The sequence below is a fragment of the Vidua chalybeata genome, chromosome 11 (assembly GCF_026979565.1).
Source record: "Vidua chalybeata isolate OUT-0048 chromosome 11, bVidCha1 merged haplotype, whole genome shotgun sequence".
Taxonomy (NCBI): Eukaryota; Metazoa; Chordata; class Aves; order Passeriformes; family Viduidae; genus Vidua; species Vidua chalybeata.
Genome location: NC_071540.1, coordinates 19,254,085 through 19,268,395, shown reverse-complemented (window position 1 = coordinate 19,268,395; position 14,311 = coordinate 19,254,085). Strand labels below are relative to the sequence as shown.

The following is a 14,311-nucleotide window of genomic DNA, read 5'->3' as shown; positions in this document are numbered from 1 at the left end:
TGCTCTGGCCTCGGGACATTTGATTTCAGTGTATTTAAAAATCAATTACTCGGTATTATCTTATTAAAAAGAAAAGATGTTCCCTTAGGTTAGCAGGCTGGGAATGTCACGGATTCAGAGTCCACGTCCCCTCAGGTCTCTGTATGGCCAAGCTGAGCCTGTTCCTTGTCCTGCAGGGCTGGTTTCTCTCTTGGTAGCCCAACATCTCCCTTGGTAGCCACGTTTCTCTTAGGAAGGAGCTTTCCCTGCTCCTTGTTTTTATTTAATTACCCCCGTGCAGGAAGGAAACCCACCAGCCCCAAACCTTGGATGGTTTCCCTGGATGTGGATGCTGTGGGAATCGAACCTGGGATCAATTTTGTTCCCTCCACCTGCTGAATTCCTTATCACCCGGCTGTGCCTGATAAGTTTGTGTGCATAAGAAAGGAGGGGTTTATTCCTGAGGTATTTGCCCAGCTCCAGGTGCCCTTTGCAGTGGGTGCCCCCTGGCACCTCCCTGTTCCTGGTTTTCTGGCTGGGTGCTTGGAATGGTTGTGGGAGGCTGCAGGGGCAGTTTAGGAAGTGGGAATGACATCTGGGGCTGCTTAATCCCAGCCTGGGAGGGTGTGAGATCCATGAATGAGCAGTTTCCCTGGAGCTGGGAGATCTCCTGAGCTCTGGGAAGTGCCAAGGGACAGCGTCCCTGTCCTGCTCCTCGGGCGGTGGCCGTTGAGCCACTTTTAGTCAGTACCAGGTTAAAAAGTGGTGGCACCACACCCAGGAGGGTCCCTGGTGCAGCTGGAACCAGCCTGGGTGTAAATCCCTGCAGGTGGGCCAGGGCAGGTGTGAGCTGGGGACTGCAGGAGGAGCCCCTGGAGAAGGCACTGGATGTCACAGGTACAGCCTGTCCCCTGTCCCCCTTCCCTGCCGGGTGTTAATTACACCGTGGAAAGCTGATCCAGCTCTGGGATGATTCCAGCCATCCCTTAAAGCCAGGGTCAGCCCAGTGGCTGCTCCAGCTCTGCTCCTTCAAGGCTGAGCACGGCGAGCAGCTCCCAGCCCCTCTCCCTCCCTCGGGAGGGATCAAAGGACGGCTGCTCGCCCGGCTCTGGGGGTTTTATTGCGTCTCTATTAAAGCTGTTAAAAATCTTTCCATTGTGGCAGTGTCTGGGAGTGATAAGTATTCATAACAGAGGGGATTCAAGATGGGTTTGGCTGTAAAAACACCTCTAAGCTGGCTGGATTTATGGCTTTTAAATCATCCCTCCTCTCATCTGTCACAGCCTTTTCAGATGTTCATCACTGAACAACAGCGAAGCTGGGGCCATAATTTGTGCTGCAGTGTGGAGCAGGAGGAGGGGAGTCCTCTCCACCAGTAACTGCCTCAGGATTTATGGAGACTTCTCCCAATCTTTTTTTCCCCCCCCCCCGAGTAGAAGAGGCTTTGCTTCTCTTTCTGCTGTTGCCAGCTTGTTCAGCCAGCTGGAGCCAAGGAAGTCCGGGTGGATTTCGAGCCCTGCTGGGAGGGATGACAGCGGCTTGCAGGGAATTTGGGGCTGGCTCTTGCCCACAGCAGGATCTGCAGTGCAGGACTGTGCCTCATGCTGGGCTCAGGCTCTGCTTTGGGGCTGGATCTTCCCATCCCCCCCAGGTTTGGGGATGAAACATGGGAAAAATCCCACTGATGCAGCTGGCAAAGAATCCTGGAGTGGTTTGGGTGGGAAGGGAACTTAAAGATTTGTTGGCTCGCTGATATTGAGGTGTAGGCTTGGGTGGGGGGGCTGGGTCATCAGGCTGCAAACCAGGGGCTCCCTGCCTGCTCTGGCAGCCTGGGGGAAAAAAATCTGGACATTTGGGATGATATTTAGAGACCTTCTCACTCTCTGCACCCTCCTGAAAGGTCAGAGCCAGGTGGGGATGGTCTCTTGAGGAACAAGGGACAAGGATGAGGAATTGTGAGATGCTGGAGCTGGGGAGCCCAGGCTGTGTTTTCTTGTTCCCTGGGATGATTTTGGGAGCCAGCACTGCTCTTCCCACGGGAAAGATTCAGGATGTCTGGTTTGGAGCCGTGCTGATGTGAGGGGCAGGGCTCCCCTCTGGGTTTATTTTAGGGACACTGCGCAGCTTCTGCGCCAGCAGCTCGCAGAGCTCCCACAGATTTAAAATCAAGATTAGACAGAGCAGTCAGCGACATCTCAGGAGTTTTGGGACCATTGCCAGCCCCAGGTCAAAGCCCTCTCTGTGCCTCGGTGGCACCTCTGGCCCTGCAGTGGGGAGGGGACACGAGCAAGAACCTGCCTTGAGTTTCTGTCCCCCTGCCTCATCCCAGGGGGATCAGCCCCTCTCAGCCACATCCTCGGAGCTCTGCTGGCCACAAGCCTCCGTCCCCCTGCCACACGTGCTGTCCCAGCAAAAGCTTTGGCTTGGATATATTTGTGTTGGATTGTGTGAACATTTCCAGGAGTTGGGATTTTTTTTTTTTTTTTTTTTTTTTTTTTTTTTTTTTTTGGTCTGATGCTTGCAAGTTTTTTTTTTTTTTTTAATCTGTGTGAAAATAAAGCGCAGGTTCAAAGCTGAGTTGAGGAGTTTGCTCCCACAAACAGAAGGGTGGGAAGGGAACTCCATAATCCCATGGAGGCTCCAACAGGACACGTTTATACCCCTGTGGCAGCTAATAATACATTGCTAATTGCCAATATTAATAAATCTACTATTTATTAAAAAAAAAAATCAGAGTTTTAGGTTGTAATAGGTGATTGTACTACTGGATCCTAAAATATAATATTGTAAATAAAATTTAATCGATTTAATAGATATTTTTAGACAATAGATTTAATAGATAATGTAATCCCAACAGTAGAATTTATTGATGATTGTATTAATAGCTAACACCAATTCTATAGATGCTGCTGCTAACAGGAGATGATAATAAACACTGATACAATAAATGAATGCTACTAATTAATAATAAATGTTAATAAAGCTAATAACCAGCCCCTGTCACTATGCTGAGAGGACAGAGGGCAAAGGGTGGGTGACACCACAGGCCACGGGGTGACCCTGAGGCCTTGGGCTCCCCTGGACTGGACTGGTGGTGTCTGATCCACTACACCAAAGTGTCCCTTCCTGTTTGGCCACAGGTCATAAGAATTAACCCCTGTGTCCCCATTTGACCCCTTGATTATTAATTAATGGAGACACAAATGACCTCAAGGAACTCCTGTGTCCCCATTTGACCCCTTGATTATTAATTAATGGAGACACAAATGACCTCAAGGAACTCCTGTGTCCCCATTTGACCCCTTGATTATTAATTAATGGAGACACAAATGACCTCAAGGAACCCCTGCGTCCGCATTTGACCCCTTGATCAATTAATGGAGACACAAATGACCTCAAGGAACCCCCAGATCAATTAAAAAAGACTCCAATGACCTCAAGTAACCCCTGTGACCTCAAATAACCCCGATCAGGGCCTCAAATGACCTCAAATAACCCCGATCAGGGCCTCAAATGACCTCAAGTAACCCCTGGATCAAAGAAAAAAGGTTCCAATGACCTCAAGTAACCCCAATGACCACAAGTGACCCTGATCAGGGCCCCAAATGACCTCAAGTGACCCCGATCAGGGATTCCAGTGACCCCAAGTGACCTCTTTGACCTCAGGAAAACATAATGAAGAGTCCAGCGCATAAAATCTCATTCCAGTGCTGTTGCTGAGGGAGGTGTGGAAATAATTCTGACATAAAGTCACTCTCTAGGGCGCCAAAGGGAGGCCCAGGTCCCTCCTCTCTCCAACTTCTTCATCAGCCACACCTGTGCAGAATTCCAAACCGTGATAAAAGATGGAGGATAATTTAATGGGGAGTTTTGGGGGAATCTTTATTTTCTGCAGATGCATCCCATGTTTCCATTTGCAGACAGGAGAAAAGCTGCAGACCACAGAGCTGGCAGGCCCTGACACTGAGCCCTGGCTGGGGTTTGTGCCCAGGTCCTGCTCCCCGAGCAGCTCACTCTGCTCTGAGCCATCCCTTAACAGGCAGCAGCAACATCAGGAATGATCTAGAGAAAGCCAGAGATTATGTGAGAAAAAAAACGTGTCTGGCCAGGATTCGGACACAAATCTCCGGGATTCAAGGAGTAACAAAACCCTTCTGCTTGTGGGAGCAAACTCCACAACCCAGCTTTAATTTTTTTTTAATTTTCACTTATTTTATTGATTAAAAAAGAAAAATACCTTGCAAGTATGGGACCAAAAACCCCAACTCCTGGAAATGCAGGCACACTGCAAGGAGTAACACTGAACCCTGGCCACAGGCAGTGCTGAGATTTTGAGCTTGTTTTGGAAGTGTGAGCAGTTGTTGGTTGCTATAAAGTTGGTTTTTTTTATATATATATATATAAAATAAATATAAAACTTAATATATATTTATATTATATTATATTATATTATATTATATTATATTATATTATATTATATTATAAATTATTCTATTATATTTTTCTATTATTATACAATATATTTATAAATATATTCTATTATAAATATAATTTTATATAGTATAGTATAGATAATATATTATATATATTATATAATATATAATATATAATATATAATAGATACATATAATTTTGTATATACATAATTCTATGAAATAATAATATATACTTTATTGTTTATTTATTATAATAACTATAATATTTTTATGTATTTGTTATATATCATTTATTTTATATAGAATTTATTATATAATATATTACATATAATTTGTTTATTATATAATATATTATTATACATAATTTATTGTTTCTTATATTTTATTATTTCATATATCATATATTTATTCTATATGAATACATCAGTCTCGAAGGCAGAGTTCTAAGTTTGGTTGGTTGCTATAAAGTTGTTGGTTGTTATAAAGTTATCATTATATCTATATATTTTTATATATACATAATTATATATATAATTTAATATAATATATAATTACATATAACTTATTGTTTATTATAATAAATATATCAATTTATATGTAAAATATATATTATATATAAAATATATATTATATGTAAAATATATATTATATGTTCCCAGGCTCAGATCCCGTGTCTGCAGCAGCAGCAGGAACCACAGCCTTTTCTTCTCCTTTCTTCTTTCCTTCCAACCTTTCTTCTTTCCTTCCAACAACCAACGCTGTGGTTGTTCCTCCGTGCCAAACACGTCAGCACAGGCTGGTTTTGTTCAGACACCATCCAGTCATCTAGAAGCACGATTCTGAAACTTTCTAAACCAATCTGAACTTAATTCTAATGTGCCAAATAGTGTCAGTTCTTACCTAAAAGCTACATCTATAATATTGTCTATTTACACAAATATACTATCTGTTTTCGTATTGAAATTTACATACATAAGTTTATCTGCTCACGTGAATAGTTCTATCTATTTATACATACAGTTCTATCTGTTCTAGAGGTGCAAGCAAAGTTCTGCTATGATTTTGTTGAGTCTGGAACTAAGTTACCTGTCTTGGTTTGAAAAGACAGGTGGCCGCCAAGGAAGGCAAGAGCCTCCCTTGAAATGGAAAATGTGAACTCCTTCCCTCCAAATTATTATAATTCTTGAAATTAAGGGGCTCTCAGGCAAAGATATGGGAATAACTGTTCTTTACTAGGAAAATTAAAACTACAAATGCAATAATACAAACAAGCAAAAACCACTGCTGGAGTCAGAACGGGCCCGTGGGTCAGCGTGGTGGCAGCAGTCCCATTCCATGGTGGCTCAGCCCTCCTGCAGGGAGAGGAGCAGCGAGAAAAGCTCTGCCAAGCTCCCTCCCCAGGCTAGAGGTGAGCATCTCCATCCCAGGGGTCTCGGGGACCTCTGGAAACAGAAGCCACCCCACACATTTTAGGAGGGACAGGATGGGGTCCCCAGCAGCTGCAGAGCAGCTGCTCAGCCGTGCTGCCCTCTGCCCCAGCACTCACTGCAGACGCTGAGCTCGGTGCTGCTCTCGCCCACGCTGCAGCTGCCAGCTCCAACCTGGCACACAAAGGTCCTGGCACCCTGCACTGATGGCATCCTGATGGACAGAGCCTTGTCCCCACAGCTGGTGCCTGTAGTCAGTGTTGTCCTGCACGACCCTGCTGGCTGTGATGTGGTACATCCTCACCTGCTTGTTTGCTGTGTCCACCTGCAAGGTGAGGGGTGAGCCTGGGCTGGGGAGCCCGGCGGGAAGCCCTGGGCTGGTTGCCACCCCAGCCCAGCAGCCAGAGCTGCTCTCCTGCCAGCACTCACCTAGAACCAGTCGACGTAGGTGCAGGGAGCATCCTCAGGGATGTAGAAGTTGCACTCGATCCTGGCTGTGCCCCCGTCTCCACTTCCACCACGGCTGGCACGGAGATCTCCAGCCTGCTGGCTGCAGCTGTGGGGCACAATTTGCTGTTAGGGGCAGGAAGGATGGGGAAGAATGGGCTGTCCAAGCACAGCCTGTCCCCATCTGCATGCCCCAAAAGCTGTGGGGCAGTGCCATGTCCCGTGCCAGTGTCCCCTAGCCATCATGTCCCAGCCCAGCAGCAGTGCCACGCTGCTTTCAGCATGCACAGAGAGCCCACGGGCTCAAGGCACTGATCCTGCTCCCGAAGAGGGGACAGGACATGTTGTGCCCACCCCGGCCGTGTCCCCAGGACACCGTTGGGAGGCAGCATGTCCCTGACCAGCACGGCACAGCCACGACTCCCAGGACGCTCCACAAGCTGTGATCCTGCTGTCCCAGCATCTCTGCAGCGTTCCCAAGGCTTCCCCTGGCTGCTGCTCTGCTCCCTGCCCAGCTCTGCCCACCCATGGCACCCCTGTGAGCGGAGCTTGCCCATCCCTGCAGCCCCTTCCTCCCAGCCCAGCCTGCTCCAGCATTAATGGAGCTGCTGGCCCTGCTCCAGAGAGGATGGAAAGGTAGTGGCAATTGATCCAGGACAGGGCACGGAGCAGCTTCCCAAGGATTGGGAGCAGGGCAACCCCAGCCAGGCAGAGCAGATGTGGATATTCTCAGTTCAGTCAGAGAGAAAAAGAGAAAGATTTCTGCCAGGCTAAGCCTGGGAAAAAGTCCGAGAGGAATGTAAACAATTATCTTGCTTTCTGTTCATACTGTTTATAGATATGTTCTACCACACTGACCTAAATCCAGTGTACCAATCAGGTGAAATGTTTTTACTTTCAGACCAATGGAATTAATGTTCACGGTGTTCTCTGTAAAAGAGAGAAGTGCTTTTGAACAAACGCTCATTTTGCCTTCTGAAATCGTGCGAGTCATTTCGCCCGTCCCTGGCTCACAGCATCAGAGCAGAGACAAGGGTGGCACCACAGCAAGGCTGGGAGTGCCACTGCCACCATCCCTGCCAAAGCAAAGGGGGCTCTGCACGCCCTGGGCTGGCACACAGCCCTGCAGAGGGGACAGTCCCCAAGCAGCAGAGCCAGCCCAGCCTGGGGACGAGAGGCTTGGAGGAAGAAATTACGTCAACATCTCCCTCGATAGCACCTGCTTGGTGACAGCACCACTGAGACTTCAAAGGGCAGCGCCGTGCCCACACAATGCTCTTTGTTTGGAGTGGGTATGTGGTGGCACAAAGCCAAAATGCAGCCAGCAGCCCTTCTGCCACAGCAAAGGCTCCGACACGCAGGATCAGCCACCTCAGAACTCCCCAACACCCAGGTTTTGGCCCTCGCCCATCCCCTCAGCACACTACAGCTGGCAGTAAGCAAAGAGGGATGAGCAAAGCATGGCACGGCAAAGAAGGTGCTGGAAAAACAGGTGGAAGTGCCAGAGATAAGCACACACCATCCAGCCTGGCCTCAGACTCTTCCAGGGATCCAGGGGCAGCCACAGCTGCTCTGTGGGGCCACCCCACCCTCACAGGGAAGAGTTTCCCCCCAGTATCCCACCTCACCCTGCCCTCTGACTATGTGAAGCCGTTCCCTCTGCTCCTGCCACTCTGTGTGCTTGCCCAAAGTCCCTCAAAGAGCTGGGATTCAGGCAGGTGGGAGGGAGGGAGGGATGAAATCCACCTCACCTTGCCACTGCAGTAGAAATCTTCATCAGCACTTTGCAAGGCAGCAACTCCCGCTCTCCCTTCCCATCACCACGCTCAGAAGGTGGAAAAGCTTTTGGGGGTGAAGCCCTCAGCTTTCTCCAGGTGCTGCCAGGCACTCACTCAGTATCCAGGAGAGGTGGAGCCAGGATTGATGCCACCCGGTGCCCGGCCCAGCATCCCGCGTGAGTGGTGGCAGCTGTGGCGCTGCCAACCTGGCACCCGCAAAGAGGGACCCCGAAACATCTGGCAGAGGCCTCTCTGCCCCCAAGGCCGTGCCAGCTGTGCCGGTAACCGGTTTCGTAGCCCCATCCAGTGTCTGCCAGGCGAACTGCACCGCTGGCTCCCGGGGCGGGCAGCGCTTGGCCCCGGGTGGCTCGTGGTGGCCGAGCTTTGGCTCCGGGCGCCGTCGAGGCCGGGATGTGGCTGGAAAAGCTGGAAAGGCTGATGTGCTCCACCTGCTCTCCCTCCGGGAAAAGCACAGCTGTGAAGGGGGGTCCTGGGCAGGGCCGCCCCCACCGTGCGCCCCGCGGTGCCTGGTGGCAGCGGTGGGTAAATAGTGCAGGTGAGCGTGCCGAAGGCTCTTTGGGGGTTGGTGTGGGAAGGGAAGCCCTTCCCAAGGCGGGATTCCACAGGAAGGCCCACAAACGATGAGCTGAACCCAGCTGGAGGCAACGCTCCCCTCCTTAGATTCTCTGATGTCTAACACATGGTGGCTCTGCCTGGTCTCAGCGCTTTGGGGCTCTCTGCACTAAATGCTGCTGAGTTTCCTCGGGATTGCGGGAAGGAGATCTGCTGAAATCCCCTTATTCCTCCCTCCAGACATGGAACATCTCCAAATGTTTCCTCTTGCCCTGTGGGACGTGTCCAAGAAAACCCAGGGGACTCCTCAGTGTCCTTCCCACTGGGACTTGGGCATGTTCAGCTTTTAAGTCTCTAAAGAGATTAATCCTGCCACTAAAACATTTGATTTCGTCCTTCTCTGAATGATTTACCACTGAAATTGGAAGATTCCCATGCAGAAACATAACTTCGATTTGTTTTAATTTATTTTTTCCCCTTCACAGGAGCCTGAACTTCCCAAATCTGTTTTACTGCAGCAGAGGGAAGCTGCTGGGAAGGGCTGTGCTGTGGCTCCTTTAGGAAGGGCCCGAAGGCAAGGCTGAGTCACTGAGACAGAGCTGCAGAGAGGGGCTGGACAGTAATAAAACACATCTGTCCTCTGTGGCCACATCCCAGATGTGAGTCACATCCTCTCCTTCCCGCTTCCAACTCCAGGCCATGTTTGGACAAGGTCACTGCAGCTCCTTGTCCAGCTGGGAGACACAGGGGGTGTCTTGGCTGAGCTGGATTTTCCCCTGCTGGTTTCCCCAAAGGACTCTGAGCTCATCTGCCAGCAGTCCTTGCCGTGGGCTCAGCCGAATTTGCCCCTCCACAAGCAAAGAGGGATGGGCGGCTCTGTAAACAGTGGATAAGCTGGAAAATCCCAGGAAATCAGCATGCTTTCTCTCCCTCTGGAGCTGGGTATGGAGCTCAGGGATGGAGCAGGATGCAGGACTGAGGGGGCCAAACCCACCAGGCAGTTCCCTTCTCTCCTGGTGCTATTTCTGACAGCGCTGCAGAAGCTTTTTGTAGTTTTATTCCGGCCCTAAGGCTTTTCCATGCGTTGTGACTTCCCAAGGAAGAGGAGGAATGCTGAGCTGGCTGGCTTGGGACCAGCAGGCTCTGGAGCCCCCACCAGCAAGAAATGCCAGCCCTGATCCTGGGCAGCTCTTGCAAAAGATGAAAGCCTTGTGTGTGTCCTTGCTGGGAAGGGAGACTGAAGGGAGATTTTCCTCCTCCTTTTCCAGCCAGGATGGGGGCAGGTGTGTTTTCCCCCAGAGCATGCTCTCTTTATCTGGCAGCTGATCTGCCCAGCTGCATCCCCAAGCCTGTGCTTTATGAGCCATTTCTGCACTTTCTCCTTAAAATGGGACGTTTTTGGCTGCAACCCTGGGATAAAAATCCCATGGGGCCAGGTGGGACACGAATTCTCTCGTGTCACCTCTGCTCAAGGTGACCTTCTCCAGCCTTTAGCTTTTAATAAAGGATAAACACCATTCCTTCTCCCTGGGGATTGGGAATTCAGGGTGTGAGCACCCCTTTCAGCAAGAAATCCAGGGATGTGGCTCAAAAAAAAAAGAAAAAGCCTGAGGTCCTCAGGGGATTGTTGTGGGGCTGGCAGCCAGCAAAGCTACTTCCTTGCCGAAGGGAGGCAAAATTGAGCAGTTTTCCTTGGCTGGCCTCTCCTGCCGCTGCGTGTGCCGCTTCCAGGCAGCATGCTCGGGGACATGAGGGGACAGCAGGGCTCCCGCAGGCTCCCAGCTTTGCTGTCACTCAGGACGTGCTGGAAGTGGCTCTGAAATGACCTTTCCCCGCTGCAGCCCCGTGGGTTGTTGCTTTAGCCTGTGGGTTTTGGCATCCAGCCCCTCCATCCCTCACAGAGGGGATGGCTGCTTGGAGAGGAGCTGGCCCCTGGAGCAGGCGAGGAAAAGGATGCTGGAACTGCTTAGCTGGGAGGTCAAGTTTCCCAAGATGGCACTGTGGTGGCTTTTTCGAAGCTGTCACTGCCAGCAGAAGGAAAAAAAAAAAAAAACAACCAAAAAAAAAAAAACAAACCCTCCTGAATAACACGGGTCTGCGCAGGGCAAATATTTGACATGCTGAATAAATGAGCAGGAGGGAGATGTCAGGGAGAGCAGGGAGCTCTGACTCATGTTCCCACTGCACTCCAGACACCTTCCTGGCAGGCAGCTGCCAAATGTCCCTGTCCCTGCATCATGGCAGGCAGAGGAGAGTGTTCCCACAGCCCTGCTGGCAGCCAGGGATCTTTGCAGATCTCCAGGGGTGCCGTGGATACCTCCAGGTGGGCTGGAACAGCCCCAGGAGTGATGGAGAGGCAGCAGCAAGGGGATATCTGGGATTTTGGGTTGGGCCTGCTGGATCTGCCCCCCCTTCCCTCCCTTTCCTGGGGATGCTGAGTGCAATCCAGCCTTATTCCCACTTAGGATGCTCCTGTTGAACGAACAGCCTGAGGATGCTGCATCTCACTGTCAGCATGACAGGCTTCACCTCCTGGCTCCACCACAGCTTTGGGGTGAAAATAGTGGTTAATTTCCTCCCCTCCCAACATGCAATTTAAGCATGTGGTGAAGCAGCAGCGTTTCTCTGGCTGGAAAGCTGCTCGGTGCGAGCGTTTGAGCAGAGCTCTGTGGTTTTCCTGCAGCTGCAGGGGGAAAAGCGGAAGGTCTCGGCTGAACTCTCGTTTCCCATCAGGGCAGCGCTTGTGCACAGCGGGGAGGGCCAACCTGCCATTCAGTCTCCAGCTCCGGGGACAATACAGCCTGTGTCCTGCTGCCGACAGCCATCCTGTGCAGGGACAGGCTGTCCCAGCCTCGTGCTCACGCTGGTGGCACCGGTGCCTGGAGGGACAGCTTGTGCCTCTGAGGACACGGAGTATTTTGTGATGTGCGTCGGCTTTGCTGCCTGTGTGTGACTGGGAAACGCTCTCTCCCCCACCGGCTGCATCCTGAGGTTTGTGGATATGAAAGTCCACATGCCTCTTTCTTCTTTTTAATTGCTATAATTTGTCTGGCTCTTACCCGTGGTCAGGAGCAAGGCTTGGCTCTGAGTTCCCTCCGTGGATTTATTTTGGTTTCGATGCTGCGCAAAAAAACCAAAACCAGCCCAGCCCCCTGCCTGGTGCCCCGGGTGCATCCCGTGCCCGGGTAATTTTCCTCGCTGGAGTAATTTCCTTGCCCCCAGTGGGACTTCTCTTGTGAATAAAGCTATGTGGGATAAGAGGCTGAAAACCACAGCCTGGGAAATTTATGCAGAGGAGGGAAGGAGGGAAGCAGGGAGATTGTTCCTAGCAGGCGAGCGGTGGCTCTGATTGCTGTTCTCATGGCAGGCGGACCGGGCTGGGGCTCATTAGCAGGCGGCGGGAGGCAGGGCAGGGTTCGCGAGCTCACAAATTGCCTCGGGGCAGAGGTTGGTGCCTCCTGCCCTGGATGCCGTGCGGATGGGTGCCCAGGGGGGTGGGCTTGGGCTGGGAGCGCTTCCCTGTGCCGGTGCCAGGCGTGGGGGGTGCTCGCTCCTGCCCCCCGTCTTCCAGCAGCCGGGAGTCCGTGATCCTGTTTCCTCTCTCGAGCAGGAAGGGAGCCTGGATGTGCTGCTCTTCTGGGGCTCACTGGCAGAGAGTCGGGGTCTCTCCCTTTGTGGTGTCCAGGGCGGGGTGAAAACAAGATCAGGAAAGGGAATAGTTGAGAAAAAAATACAGGGTCCCAAGCTGAGAGAGGTGAAATTTGAAGTGTCATGGGCAGGAAAAGGTAAAGGCTGATGGTTTTTCATGGGAAGAGTGCCAGGAACAGCCTGGGCTGAGCAGAGGACACGGGGCAGGGGAAGGGCTGAGCTGTTATGGGACACATCCTCTGGGACACGTCTCGTGGTCCTTTTCCTGCAGACACAGGCAATGTCCCCATTCCTGTGGGACTTCCCAGGAGCGGCTCCCACACCCAGGCTCCCCCTGCACCCATCCCTGTGGACCGGGCGCCCCCAGCCCCTTGGCAGAGGGGACCAGCATGATCCCCCCCAGACCCTGCTGTCACACCGAGCCCCGGCAGAGCCAGCGAGCTGCATGTCCCCACGCAGGCACTGCCACCCCAGGTGGCCTTGTTTTCCTCGGCAAAGGCGGATGGGAGCCACCATCTTCTGAGCAAAGAGCATTTTTAATCTCCTGCTCCCGCTCCATGCAATTAACTTGATTCCCTCCCCTCGTTTCCTGCAGAGGTTTAATTAAAATGCATTGTTCGCCTCGCCAATTATTTGCTCTGTCCCCCGGATAACCTCTGTGCAGCGACTGCTTCTTGGGGCTTTTTTTTTTTCTTTCTTTCTTCCTTTCTTTCTTTATTTCTTTTTTTTTTTTTTTTTTTTTTTTTCCCTTGTTGTTATTGAGGTTTCTCTCCGCTCCCCCCTCGGCAGCTCCAGCAGCGTTTACCTGCCCGGGAGAGCGGGATGGGGGAATTATGGAAGCACGCACAGGGGCGAGCGGGGGCCGCTGCATCCCTGCCGAGCCGGGCGGGGGGAGCGCACGGAGCTCCGTGCCCCCGAGCAGCTGAAACAACAAGACCTTGTTGACTCGCTTTGAGTTCCCGGCACTCGGCAGCTGCTGCTCCAGCAGGTGATAATTGAAACCGGGAGCGAACCTGGATGGCGGCAGGGGTTGAGATGCAGTTCAGCCTTCAGCCCCCTCCCTCCTCGCCCTGCTGCCGCCGGGATTTGCACAGGGTGGGGACCCTGGGGGCGGTGGGTGACGGCCCCCAAGGAAAGGGGTGCTGGAGCAGGGAGTGAGCGGCTGCAGCTCCGCAAGGTCATCCCTGGAGGAGCCGTTTGGGAGAAAGGGTGTTCAGCGCTTTCTAAAAATAACCCCGTAGAAGGACCGAAATAACAAGCTGCTCTCGAGCAGTGCCGGGCTTGAAGCCGGGCCAAGGCAGCTGCTGCCGGGCCGGCGGCGGCCCCTCGGGTGTGCCGTGCAGCTGGACCTGCCAGGGGGGGCCACGGGAGTCCCCCACACCGGCCAGGGGGCGAACATCGGATACGGGATGGCTCGGAGAGATGCTGATGCTCTGGCTGGAAGTGGGGGAGGAAGAGCAGGGTCTGCTCTTGGGAAGGTCCCTTAGGAAGTGGGGTTGATCCCCTCGGAGGAGCTGAGTGTTGGGAGGGGGGACACAGCCATGTGGTTTCCTCCTTTTCCACGGGGTCCAGTTTGGAGAGCAAGACTCGTGTCTGGGTCTGTTGGAAAATGCTGGGTGTCTGCAGAGTGTCAGCATCATCTCCTCCTGCAAAGTCTCCTTAACGTGTCCCCAAAGGCTCCTCTGCTCCTGCCTTTTGCAGATCCTGCTCCAATTCTTGGCTTTCCTTGCAGGGGCTCTGGCAAATGTCACATTCCTGGTGGTCCCACACACTGGGATTTGCTGGCTCGCTGATATCAAGGGGAAAGTCTGGGCTTGGGGGGGTCACCAGCTCCAGGCTGCAAACCAGGGGCTCCCTGCCTGCTCTGGCAGCCTGAGGGGAAACTTCTGGAAATCTGGGATGGTATTTAGAGACCTTCTCACTCTCTGCACTCACCTGAAAGGTCAGAGCTAGGTCTCTCCTCTGAAGGAAGAAAGGACAGGATGAGGAATTGTGAGATGCTGGAGCTGGGGAGCCCAGGCTG

At 52.0% G+C, this 14,311-nt stretch overlaps 1 long non-coding RNA gene across 1 annotated transcript; it reads right to left on the bottom strand.

Annotated features, from left to right (window-relative positions):
• Window positions 1-5,643: 5,643 nt before the first annotated feature.
• On the bottom strand, window positions 5,644-6,614 carry LOC128793692 (uncharacterized). Its single transcript, XR_008432862.1, has 3 exons — window positions 6,272-6,614; window positions 5,962-6,167; window positions 5,644-5,857 (listed from the first exon to the last, which is right to left on the bottom strand). It is a non-coding gene; the product is annotated as an uncharacterized LOC128793692 (long non-coding RNA).
• Window positions 6,615-14,311: the final 7,697 nt, after the last annotated feature.